The 13,731-nt window shown below is 38.6% G+C and overlaps 1 protein-coding gene across 1 annotated transcript in view; it reads left to right on the top strand.

Annotated features, from left to right (window-relative positions):
• Window positions 1–13,731, top strand: part of Kcnh7 (potassium voltage-gated channel subfamily H member 7) — a 479,251-nt gene that overhangs the window by 446,795 nt on the left and 18,725 nt on the right.

Here is a 13,731-nt window from a genome sequence, read left to right as displayed (position 1 = left end):
TATATTATTTTTTGTTTGTTTCTTCTGCCTATTGGGTCACGGATGAGACTTTTTTCCTAAATCCAATTAAATTTATGTCACCCACATATCTAAATTCCTCTAAGAACTTCCCTTTCTGTATATTCATTTGTTGTTGCTATAAGTTAAAGTTTATATTTTTTCAAGAGTTTCATACATATGTACAATAGTTAAAACATTTCTACTCCTTTCTCTTATCATTCCAACTCTTCTCATGCCCCTGTTCTTTCTCAAATTTATGACTTCATTATATTATTACATATAGACATGAATAAGATATAAATAAAGGTAAAGATATAGTTGATAGGTAGGGATAGCTGGTGTTAGACTGGAACTCCAGAGAAAATGCCATCTGCCCTCCTTTGGCCAACCCTGCCCACTCAGACAATCCCACCCCACCACTCAGAAAATCCTCCAGCCTAACACACCATCGCTCCTCCTCTGCATTTCTTTTTTTTTTACCTCCATCTTTATTAACTTGAGTATTTCTTATTTACATTTCACCTGTTATTCCCTTTCCCGGTTTCCAGGCAAACATCCCCCTAGCCCCTCCCCCTCCCCTTCCTTATGGGTGTTCCCCTCCCCATCCTCCCCCCATTGCCGCCCTCCCCCTATAGTCTAGTTCACTGGGGGTTCAGTCTTAGCAGGACCCAGGGCTTCCCCTTCCACTGGTGCTCTTACTAGGATATTCATTGCTACCTATGGGGTCAGAGTCCAGGGTCAGTCCATGTATAGTCTTTAGTTAGTGGCTTAGTCCCTGGAAGCTCTGGTTGCTTGGCATTGTTGTTCATAAGGGGTATCGAGCCCCTTCAAGCTCTTCCAGTTCTTTCTCTGATTCCTTCAATGGGGGTCCTATTCTCAGTTCAGTGGTTTGCTGCTGGCATTCGCCTCTGTATTTGCTGTATTCTGGCTGTGTCTCTCAGGAGAGATCTACATCCCGTTCCTGTCAGCCTGCACTTCTTTGCTTCATCCATCTTATCTAGTTTTGTATATGTATGGGCCACATTTTGGTCATCCTTCTTGAGTTTCATGTGTTCTGTGCATCTAGGGTATTTTGAGCATTTGAGCTAATAGCCACTTATCAATGAGTGCATACCATGTGTGTTTTTCTGTGATTGGGTTACCTCACTCAGGATGATATTTTCCAGTGCCATCCATTTGCCTATGAATTTCATAAAGTCATTGTTTTTGATAGCTGAGTAGTTTTCCATTGTGTAGATATACCACATTTTCTGTATCCATTCCTCTGTTGAAAGGCATTTGGGTTCTTTCCAGCTTCTGGCTATTATAAATAAGTCTGCTATGAACATAGTGGAGCATGTGTCTTTGTTATATGTTGGGGCATCTTTTCGGTATATGACCAAGAGAGGTATAGCTGGGTCCTCAGGTAATTCGATGTCCAATTTTCTGAGGAACCTCCAGACTGATTTCCAGAATGGTTGTACCAGTTTGCAATCCACCAACAATGGAGGAGTGTTTCTCTTTCTCCCCATCCTCGCCATCATCTGCTGTCACCTAAGTTTTTGTTCTTAGCCATTCTGACTGGTGTGAGGTGGAATCTCAGGGTTGTTTTATTTTGCATTTCCCTTCTGACTAAAGATGTTGAACATTTCTTTAGGTGTTTCTCAGCCATTTGGCATTCCTCAGCTGTGAATTCTTTGTTTAGCTCTGAACCCCATTTCTTAACAACCCACCCAAGAGTGCCTCTCCAGGGCCTCAGTGTTTGACCATGTATGGAAACAATTCCACTCCTAGCTAGCAGGTCATCACTCCTCACCTAAACTCTAGAAAACCCCCTTGCTTCAGCCTGGGTGTGTGACTTCACTGACCTCTACTTGTGAGATCTGTGAACCCATCCAAGAGCTACCTCCTAATAAGCCTGCCTTCATCTACTTTTAATCTGGTCTAATCTGACCTATATCTACATCACTGATGGAGAAAAAAGTCTATCAGATAGATATATGATAGATAGATAGATAGATAGATAGATAGATAGATAGATAGATAGATAGATATAATAGACAGAGAGACAGAGAGATGATAGACAGATGGACAATCTAAAGAGTCCAGTTAGTGTGATGGTACATACATAAATGTATTTAGGACTGAAAATTTTGGATTGGATAATCTAGGAAGCTCATGCTTGAAGAGAACAGATTCTCCAGGTCTGTATATTGTTCATAGATCTGGCGTTTACCTTCTTCTTTTGAGTCTTTTATTTCATATTATCATCCCCTTTATTCCCATCAGCTTTTCTACTTTGCTGCTCAGTTCATTAACTCTGAAGCTTTTATTTCAGTTGTAGTTATTCAAAATGCAATTTCTCAGTGCTGTCTACCTGTGAATTGTAAACTTCATAGAAATGGGATGTACTGGTTCTCAGAAACTTGGATGCTTGGCATGTGTGCAATCATATCTATTGAAATTATGAATAAGCCAGACAGAATGACACATGTCCATAACCCTAATACTCAGGAGCCAAAGCAAGAGGATTGGAGTTTGTAGACCAGATTAAGCCACTGGAAGAAGGAGAATGAAGAAGAAGAGGAGAAGCCCAAATGGAATACTATGAGTAACCTTTTTCTTCCTCCTTTTTGTCTTTTAATTTCAAGTTCTCAGCTATATTCCCTTGGAGTATTTCCCCTTGGGAATATCATCTACTAGGTTGATAGACAATTTTAGTGAATTAAACTCTCTCTTTTTTAGAACTTTAATTATTTTATTTATTTACATCCCAGTCATTTCCCCCCTCCCAGTTACCCCACCCACAATTCCTCATCCTGCTCCCCCCAACTTCCTCCAAAAGTGTGCTCCACATCCAGGCCTTCCCCTTCCCTGGGGCCTCAAGTTTCTCAAGGGTTATCTTCTATCACTAAAGCCAGACCAGACAGACCTCTGCTACATATGTGTTAGGGGCCTCAGATTGGCTCATGTATGTTCCTGGTTGATGGTTCAATCCCTGGGAGCTTCCTGGAGTCCTTGTTAGTTGAGACTCCTGGTCTTCCTATGGGGTCACCCCCCTTCAGCTTCTTCAATCCTTCCCCTAATTAAACCATAGGAGTTCCCAACTTCAGTCTAATACTTGGGTATAAGTATCTGTGTCTGTCTCAGTCAGCTGTTGGTAGAACCTCTCAGAGCACAGCCATGCCAGGGTCCTGTCTGCAAGCACATCATAACATCAATAATAGTGTCAGGCCTTGGAGCCTCCACTTCCCATGAGATGGATCACAAGTCAGGCTGGTCACTGGACTGCCTTTCCTTCAGTCTCTTCTCTATTTTTGTCCCTGGGGTTCTTTTAGACAGGGATAATTCTGGGTCAGAAATTTTGACTATGAGTTAGTAAAGTAGTCTCTCCACTTGAGACCCTGTCTATCTCCTGGAGCTAGATTCTTCAAGTTCCTTCTATCCAATATTGGGCATTTTGGCTAAGGTCATCTCCATTGAATACTGAGAGTCTTTCACCCTTCCTGATCTCTGGTACATTCCAGAGGGTCTCCCGCCCACCCTCCAAGGCTGCTTATTTCTGTTCATACTCCTGACCTTCTGGGCTTCTCTCCTGTTCCTCCCCCCTTACCTGATCCTGTTCCCCCATGTCATCTCCCCTCTTCCATAAGGTCCCTCCCTCCCTCTGCCTCCCTTGGTTGTTTTCTTCCCCTTCAAGTAGGACTGAAGCATCCTCACTTAGGCCTTTCTGCTTGTTATACTTCGTACAGTCTGTAGGTTGTGTCCTAGGTATTCTGCACTGTTTGGTTAATATCCACTAATCAGTGAGTACAGACCATGCATGTCATTTTGGGTCTCAGGATAATATTTTCTCATTCCATTCATTTGTCTGCAAAATTCATGATGCTGTCATTTTTTAGTAGTTGAATACTAAGTATGCCATTGCATAAATGAAGCACATTTTCTGTATCCATTCTTCAGTTGAGAGACATCTGAGTTGTTCCCATATTCTGGTTTTGATGAACGTGGTGGACCATGTGTTCTTGTGATATGGTGGGGCATCTTTTGGGTATAGGCCCCAAAATGGTATAGTTGGTATACCATTCAGGTAGAAATATTTCCAATTTTCTGAGGAACTGCCAGATTGATTTCCAGAGTAGTTGTTCCAGTTTTTCAACCCACAAGCAATGAAGTAGGATTCCTCTTCCTCCACATCTTTGCCAGCATGGACTACCACTTGAGTTTCTGATCTTAGCCATTCTGATTGGTGTGAGGTGAATCTCAGGGTCATTGTGATTTGCATTTCTCTGATGACTAAGAACTTTGAATATTTCTTTAAGTGGTTCTCAGCTGTTCAAGATTGCTCTGTTGTAAATTCTGTTTACATCTTTTGATTTGGTTGTTTACGCTTTGGTGGTCAGCTTCTTGAGTTTTTTACATATTTTAGATATTAGCCCTCTAATGGATGTGGAGTTAGTGACAATCTGTGGGTTGCCAATTTGTCTTATTGACTATGTTCTTTGCCTTACAGAAGTTTTCCAGTTTCATGAGATCCCATTTATCAATTCTTGATCCTGAGTGAGCCATTGGAGTTCTGTTTAGGAAATCTCCACCTGTGCCAATGAGTTCAAGGCTCTTTCCAATTTTTTCCTTCTATTAGATTGAGTGTATCTGGTTTTATGTTGAGGTCCTTGATTGGGTTATTTGGTTTTTGGAAGTTAAGTTCTTGAGTTCTTTATATATTTTGGATATTAGCCTTCTATTGGATGTAGGGTTAGAAAATGGAAAAATCTCCCACTCTCATGGATAGGAAAGATTAACATAGTGAAAATGGCCATTTTACCAAAAGCAATCTTCAGATTTAATACAATCCCCATCAAAATTCCAGCACAATTCTTCACATATACAGAAAGAGCAATTCTCAGCTTCATATGGGGGGGGGGGGAAGGATAGCCAAGAGAATTCTCAACAATAAAAGAACTTCTGGGGGAATCACCATCCCCGACCTCAAGCTGTACTATAAAGCAATAGTAATAAAAACTGCATGGTATTCCTACAGAGACAGGCAGGTAGATCAATGGAACAGAATTGAAGACCCAGAAATAAACCCACATGCCTATGGTCACTTGATCTTTAACAAAGAAGCCAAAAGCATACAGTGGAAAAAAGAAAGCATCTTCAATAAATGATGTTGATTTAACTGGTAGTCTATATATAGGAGAATGAAAATAGATCCATATTTATTACCTTGCATAAAGCTCAAGTCCTAGTGGATCAAGAACCTCAATGTAAAACTAGATATACTGACCCTGATAGAAGGGAAAGTGGGAAAGAGTCTCAAAATCATTGGCACAGGGGGAAATTTCCTGGACAGAAAACCAATGGCTGAGGCTATAATATCAATAATTGATGATGAGACCTCATGAAACTGAAAGGCTTCTGTAAAGCAAAAGACACTCAATGGGACAAATCGGCAACCTACAGATCGGGGGAAAAATCTTCACTAACTGCTCTCTCTTTTGTATGCATTGTTTCTGTGCTCTCACATATGTTATTCATTGAAGGAGAATATTCATCCCTTTTTAAAACAAACTTCCCCAAGCACAAGTATACATTCACAACTCAGAGTCAGACCAGACCACTTTTCAATTTCTAAATTATGGCTTGTGATAGATTTAACATGAGCATTTCTTAGTCACTTTAAATGCAAAAGGATTTTATTATGAATTCTAAGGTACATTCCTCGTATAATACTGTCAAAGCCTACCCTATGCCTATATTGGCATAATTGTTTCTTCTTTCTTTACCACCCTCTAGATGCCGTTAGCAAAAAGAGAAACAAAAAACATCTGATAAGTGTTGTTTGTCTTGGATCAATAGTTGAATCATTTAACCAACTGCATAAAGTATTCATAAATAGGCAAATTATTTTCTGCAGTGACCTTCTTTACTCTATCAGTGACTTTTTTTCTAAAACAGCACCACTGATGTCAAGCTGTTTCCATAGCCTTAATCTAATTCCCTCATCCTGGTGTTAATCTCTTGGTTTTATCTCACTGGAAATAAGGAACAGCCTGGTGATGTAGCCTGTGTAGTATTGTTTCCAATAGGGTTGAAGATTTATTAAATCCACTTTCAAACTTGTTCACTTTCCCCATTCTCAAAGCAAATAATCTTATATTTTTATCTTCTGATAAGGCCCTGAAATCATGTCCCAATTCACACTGTTCACACACCCAGACATTTCTATTGATGTTTAAGACATTCTCTTTAACCTCAGCCTTAGTCTTTGAGATCTATTTTATATAAAGTGTAGATGGCAAGAGATTTGCCTTCCTGTATCATTCTGAAGTTTCCTGGCAAGCCAGTGTATTAGCGTGAGTTGGACAATGAGAAACAAGAGCTTCACGGCTTCTGTCAAAGTCTTCAGGAATCTAGGCTGCTACTGGCAAGTGCAAATTATGCTGAAAGCAATTTAGTCCCCATCACTCTAATCTTAGGTGACCTTTCATTCCACATTTTGTGACATAAAATTATTTTTTAGAAAGCACACATGCACACACACACACACACACACACACACACACACACACACACACAGGAGAGAGAAGGGAAGGGGGAAGGGGAGGAGGAAAAAGAGGTCAGTATACAAGAATAGAGAATTTCCAGAGCATTCCCTAAAACTGAAAGATCTTAAGCTATATAAAGTGAAAGCTTCCCAGGGTATGTACCAATGATTTTAGTGTTAGCTTACTGACGAGTCCTTGAAGGTTGAATTCCAAGAGTATTAATGTCTTATGAAATTGACTGGCAGAGACACCATGGACAAGAAGTACCTGAGGTCAGGAACCAGGCAGACTGAGAAAAGTCCTACATAGTTTCTCACTGCCTACTCAACATGACCCTGGAAGTTCTTGGCTTTCAGCCATTACCATGTCCAACTTGGTATGTAAATAGAGCATATTTAAAGAAGTGGCCAGAACCTCTGCCAAGTTGAATTAAGCATAATGAATTTGTTGATGCTGGTGGTTTGTCTGTATGAACTTCAGATTTTTTTCTAAGGAAATAAATGTACATTCCAACAGGAAAAAAAAATCCTTTTTTAACTTCTGGTACTCAAGTACCTAGGATCGCTTATGTGACTAGAAAAGGGGGAGATGTTAGAGTTCCCAAGATGAAAGTGGGATCTGCTTGCTACATAAAGCAAAGGAAAAGAAAAAGATAACCCAACAATGTATTCTGTTGTCATGGAAATTGAAATGGCTGGTCAAATGGCCAAAACAATGGGAAAAAATCACTTCTACTTAACTGGTCTACAAAGTTAGACTATGCTTACTCCTGAGTTTGCTAAAGTGATGAAGTGGGTTTAGAAATACTCTTACAAAGTTGTAATGTATGTTGAGTAAAACACACTCCATTTGGTAAAGTGGAATGTAGATTAGCACAGAAAAGATAGTATGGATAGGATATTATAAAATATGTAGTTGCATGCCCACAGACATATATGTATATATATACACCAATAGGATGTACATGATCCAATATTTGGAGTGTGCTGTTCAACTCTTGTAGATAGAGGGTCCAAAAGCAATCACTAACAAATGATTAGAGTACCAATGACCATTAGTAATCTAGTAATGGCAGCAATGTTGTGGATATGTCAATCATCCTCTTACTTATACAACAGTCAGTAAGCATCTGAAATATACTAAATGCTCAGTTATTTTACTCAAATCATATTTTAAAAAAAAATTGTCTCCACTTAGAAGAGAACTTTTTTCACTAAGTAACAAAGAGACCAATAAAACATTCTAAATTACAGCTCCTATCCATCTACGCTTTTCAATCTTTGTTACATCCTTTTTATTGGGTAGCAGAGAAAAGATTTCTACTGAATTCTGAAAAACTTGGTTTTCCATTTTTGTAGCAAATTGTGAGCTGGAAAGAAAGTGATAATTTAGAAAGGGGGACTGTTTAATTGGTTTTACTACTTAGAAACTGCTGACGTTATAAAACAAACAAACAAACAAAAAAAAAAACCACGATGACATACTGTACCTCCTGATACTGTGAATTTCTATGAAAATGAACTGCTGGGGAATTTTTCACCTAAAGCCTGGGTTACCTGGAATCATTATCAAAGGAGGAAGAAACAAAACATGTGACCCCCCCCCCAAAAGACAGATCTAGCTTGGCCGTATGTGCTCAAGTTCCCAGTCAGAATCAGCAAAGTACCTACCTTGACTTCCACTCATCCTTTATGGACCTGTTTTCCTACCTCCTTTTCCAAGACTGTTAAGACCAACTATACAGTAAATAACTAGCCTCAATTAAGTTCCATCTGAAAAATGTGTGGGATCAGAAACAAAATAAGCACTCTTAGCGTGTACTGCTTTGATCATGTCTACTTAATCAGCTCCCTACGACACAGGACTCCAGCACAGCCGTAATCACAGGGAAGTTTATTATCGCTAACAAAGTGCATATTGTGTTGAAGTTGGTCTGTCTTGGGAAAGTTCTGTGAACAGTTGGTATGTGCTTACTGATGCCCATTTACATGTTTTTCTGAACTCAAACAGCCTTACTTAGATCACTGTTACCGGAAACTAAATATGGAAAGCAGTAAATAAACATGGAAACAATACAAGAGAAAAAGTGTTGGAATGTATGCCTGTGACAACCAAATGGGTGGAAATCACTGAAAGTATACTTCTCATTTCTGTCCAGTGTGCGTAGTTGCTCCTACATACTGTAATCCTAAAAGTAGGAAACAGAGACTGACATTTTAAATGAAAAATTTTACAATTGCAGAGAACACCTTCTAAGCGCCTTAAACTCATTACCACTCTTATTTCTATTGGTAACTATAGATATTTTCACTTTATATATTTAGTGATTTCATATATAAGCTATAATCCACTACATTTTAAATGTATTCCTCCAAAATAATATGACATCAGTGAAATCAGCTGAAGAAGTTATTGGGTGCATGGTTAAACTTTATTTTATGAGAATGCAAGATATAAATCTATAATTTTTTTAAAAAAATCAACCATTTGAATAAATAGGCTAAATAATTTGATGTCTTGGTTCTGAGTTATCTTTCTCAAAAATAAATGATTTCCAGTCATGGTGATGTATGCATATAATCCCAAAATTGGGATTTGTTTGTAATATATAGATTATAGATATGGATGTGGATATGGATGTGGATGTGGATGTATATATATTTATATATATAAAATAAGATATATATAGATATGTAGATATATATTATAGATATAGATGTGGATGTGGACATGGATGAGGATGTGGATGTAGATAGATATTGATATAGATATAGATATAGATATAGACATAGACATAGACATAGACATAGAGATGTAGATTAGATAGAGATGAGATAAATATAGAGATAGAGAGAGCTAGAGATATTCAGACCCCTGTCAACTTTCCTGCCTCTGGACCTGGGATTTGAAGACCTGAAAGAATGGGTCAGATAATAGTCTAGTCCTGTAGACAATCTTACTGCAGTTTCAGTGCACTTTTATTAGGAATGTAAAAAAGAAAGCAGTGATCAAAGTAAGGCTGTTTGAGTTCAGAAAAACATGTAAATGGGCATCAGTAAGCACATACCAACTGTTCACAGAACTTTCTCAAGACAGACCAACTTCAACACAATATGCAGAAACATACTATCGATTGCATCTGGGAAAGCACCAAAAATAAAAAAAGGTAGATCAAGATTCAGGGTGCATTAAAGACGGTACTCCTCATATCTTTTCACCAGACTAGTTTCTAAGTTATGTTCTGATATCCAACAAGAATGAATATTTGAATGTAAATGTTTGCCACAGGAGGCGTGAAATTGTGTCCAAAAAACAATACAGGGAACCAAAACACACTTGAGATAAAGGCCCTCTGCCTTTTTTCCTGGATCCTCTCTCACAGTTTCCCCAAGGCACTGTTCACCATGCATCATTCTTCTGACCATGTTCCGACACTCCCCATTAACAAATAGTTATCTAATTTTTATTACCCATTATGTTTGTGAAACTTTCCTTTCTTTTTAAGATCTTTGGAATCAAAAGCAAAAGCTACATACAACTGTAATATATAATGAGACATTTGAATATTCGTGCACACACAGAGAAGGGGGGAGAAGGAGAGGAAGAGGGAGAACAAAAAAAAAAGTGATTCCCATAACCAAGTTTTTCATTATAGCCATAACTTCTTTCCTCCATGTGGAAAGAACATTTAAGGTCTTCTCCTAGCAAGTGTTAAGCACACAACACATTCACATCCCTATCCTGCTTTACTGCTGAACTTCAGATCTTGCTTATCCTGTATAAAACTCTGCATCCTTAGACAACTCCCCAAATAACTAATATTTTGTAGCTTGTAAGACTATTTAATCTTGTACTTGTATGGAAACCTACATTAGGGTCCCCTTCCAAGCCTCTGAAGCTACAGAGAACCTAAAGTACTTGAAGACAAGAAATTTATTCCTGCCTCTAACTTCCTAATGAAATGTTTTCTAAACTGTCTGGCTAGAGGCTACTCAGATTAAGTCCAAATTGTCACCAGTGGGAATCATAAAACCCAAAGGCCTAGAGAGCCCATTAAATGTCTCTCTTTGACCAAGAGTTATGTCTCCCTGTTGGATCTGAGTAACACAAGTTGTAATTAATCTGAAAGGAAGAACTTGTAAAAGATGGAAGGGGTTTAAGTATTTATTCCCAGACATTTTGACGAGGGGGCTATTTGTATTATCATTTGTAAAACAGCTGGGTCAGGCATTCCATCAGCAAGTTTAAATCCATGAACTTGAATTCATTCTGAAGTTACAGAGAAACCTATGAGGAAAGCCATGCATGTCATAGGAGGCCCTGTGAGAGGAGAAAGAAGTGAAAAGTCTTGTCAGCTCATAGAAATGGGAGAAGAAAAACCTACAACAAAGACTTATAGTCATCTGATTCAGAAAGCAAGTGTGGAACTTAAACAAGCAGAAAATAAAATGTCTTCTTTATAAATGTTGGTAGCAGGTGGTTATGTTATCTCTTATCTAGAAAAGACAAAATTTCCTCAGCTCTCTTTAGAATATAATCTCTATATCTACAATGTTTTCCTGGCACGCAGAAGATGAGGAGAATGCAGAAAAGTGCTCCATGGTGCTGTTTAATGGCTATCAAATAATTCAGTTTCTCTCCAAAAAGGCAGAAATGGAACAGGCTATCAAAATCTAGTACTAGACGTCTAATAACGGCGTTTCAACAGCTCAATCACATGAATTACACCTGCCAGAATCAGGACTGAGCATGACAGTTTCTATTTTCAGTCTACAAGTGGATTGTCATTTCCATTTCTATATCGTAGCATGGGAAATGAACTTTTAATTTAGCTAGTATTCAACAGGGAAGCTTGTTTTGGGGAGGCTCCATCAAAGCGGCTGTTCACAGAGGCAGCCATAATCTAGTGAAATACAGAAACGTTTGAGAACATCAACCTTTTCCGATTTATTTCATTATTCATTTACCTGCACTTCTTGCCCGGAGTATTTCTGTGATAAAATACTGGGCCAGTTTGAAGAGGAAGGAATTTAATTGGCTTGCAGTTTAATGTTCGTCACTGAAGCATGGAGATGTTTCTTACAACCCAGAACTGCCTGCCTTCTCAGGAGCAGAACCTCTCACAGTGGACAGGGTCCTCCTGCATCAATCAATAAGACAGAAAATTCCCCACAGGCCATTCTGAGGAAGACAGTTCCTTAGCTGAGGTTCTGAGATTTCCTCTTCTTAGATGACTCTAGTTGTTATAAACCTGACAAAAAAAACCCACCCATCCCCCCCCAAAAAAAAACAAAAAACAAAAAAGAACCCACGCTAAATAGTACAAGTGAATATGAAATAATTATCTGTATATGTGAAATCATTTGCATCTTTAGACTATTGTATTGAATATTAGTAATCCATTACTCACCCAGTCTGTGTACTTTTCCTAAGTTGAAACCAGCCTGTTTTAATCCATCCATGTTAACCCATTATGTCCTGTGTCTAAGTAACTGATATCAAACCATGAGTTAGTAAGTTAAGGTTGGGCTTTTATAGAAGGTGAGACTGAATCTTATCCGTGGGTTGTCAGAATGTACGTATACTAAGTGTGTACCTTGCACCCACATGAGTCAGAAGAACGTGTAAGGTCTGTAGAGTTTCATATGGTTTTAAGGCACCATGTGAATGCTTGGAACCCGACCTTTCAAAAATCTACAAATATTCATAACTGTTGAGACTTCTCTCCAACCTCCATGTGTAGGGATTTAAATAACAGAGAACTACAAACCAGAATGTACCTTCTGTGGTACATCCTGTCTACTGTTACTCATACTTGGATGAGTCAGGCACTTGAATGAATGGCTAGCTTAACTTAAATTGGGTTCCTCTTAGGGACCCATGTTATAGTGATAAAGAATGTCAAGAAGATGGAAATCTTGAGTTCATATATATTCCACTCTGTTCTGACTATTAAATGAGGAAGGGAGCTGGAAATGCATGCTGTGAGAGTGTAGTAAACCGTAGAAAAGTTAAGCTTTCATTCTCTTCTCAAACTTCCTAAAATAAATTTGGTAGCCGTTGTTTTTTGAGCGATCAACTCAAGAAAGGGAGAATGAATGTTGATGGAATCTTTTCGGAAGACACTGCAAGAAACAAGAGAAAGAAAATAGAGAGGAAGATGGGAAGGTCAAACTCTCTAGAATGTAAGGAGAATTGTGCCCATGACACTGGAGACAAGGACTTTTGAGTGTGCCGATCTGAATATTCACAATTAGATTGGTGGTTGGGTAGCAACGTGTAAATCCTAGAGTAATAATCATTGCTATATGGCTCGATAACCAAAGGGTCTGCAGTGCTTACAAGAATTACGGAATTTGATGTACAAGTGTGGTACACAGAGAAAATACACTAGGCCCTCTGTATTTGCTGGACGTCAACTGATAAGACAATATACTCCTTTCAAATGAGGCTTATTTCTAAACTGCCGCCCTTTTACCTTGGGCTGCTTTCTGGTATTTAATATGTTTTAATTATAAGTTTTGCTTTTCTTTTTTTCTTTTAAGGGAAAAAAGCATCTTTGTTTCATTTCTTAGCCATATGGGAATTTTGAAAAGCTGTTGGAAGTTTCTCTGGAGTGGCCTTGAGTCTGTTCATTTGGCCTTCTATAAATAACAAAATGAGCACATCCAGGCACAGAGTAGATGGGGACACTGTTTAAAAAAAAATTTCTCTAGAAAATGATATACCTTCTTGGAGTTCTGTTGGTTGGTTATTAGCAGGAACCAGATGGAGAATTGCACTCTCTCCCCAGGACACTAATAGAAACAAGTCCTGAGATGTGTTTCTGAGTTTTTCTTGCTGGAATATGTTCTAAAACAACCTTCAGGGCTGGGATCATCCTGACATGTGTCTATGAAGCAGTCGCTATGCATCAGTAGTCTTGATGCGATTAGGTAAAAACCCACCCCCCCCCCCCCGATTACTGTATTTAAACTGTATTCTTTGCAATGTGCTGTACAACCAAACTCCCTACAAAGTCAAGGCCATTTCCTGAGCTAACGCTGAAACTCAGCCTGCCAGACTTTACTGAAGTGGCTTCCAGCTTTGACCTTTACGATGTGTGAATGATTGTCACAGATGATAGAGCATAAAGGTTAAAAAAAAGAAGAAGAAAAAACAACCTGTATAGTGGTGATATTTTAGAATTAAGACACATCCT

Source organism: Rattus norvegicus, chromosome 3, assembly GCF_021556685.1.
Source record: "Rattus norvegicus strain SHRSP/BbbUtx chromosome 3, alternate assembly SHRSP_T2T, whole genome shotgun sequence".
In the NCBI taxonomy this organism is placed as follows: Eukaryota; Metazoa; Chordata; class Mammalia; order Rodentia; family Muridae; genus Rattus; species Rattus norvegicus.
Note: the sequence above shows the minus strand (reverse complement) of the source record. Positions and strands in the feature narration are given on the sequence as shown.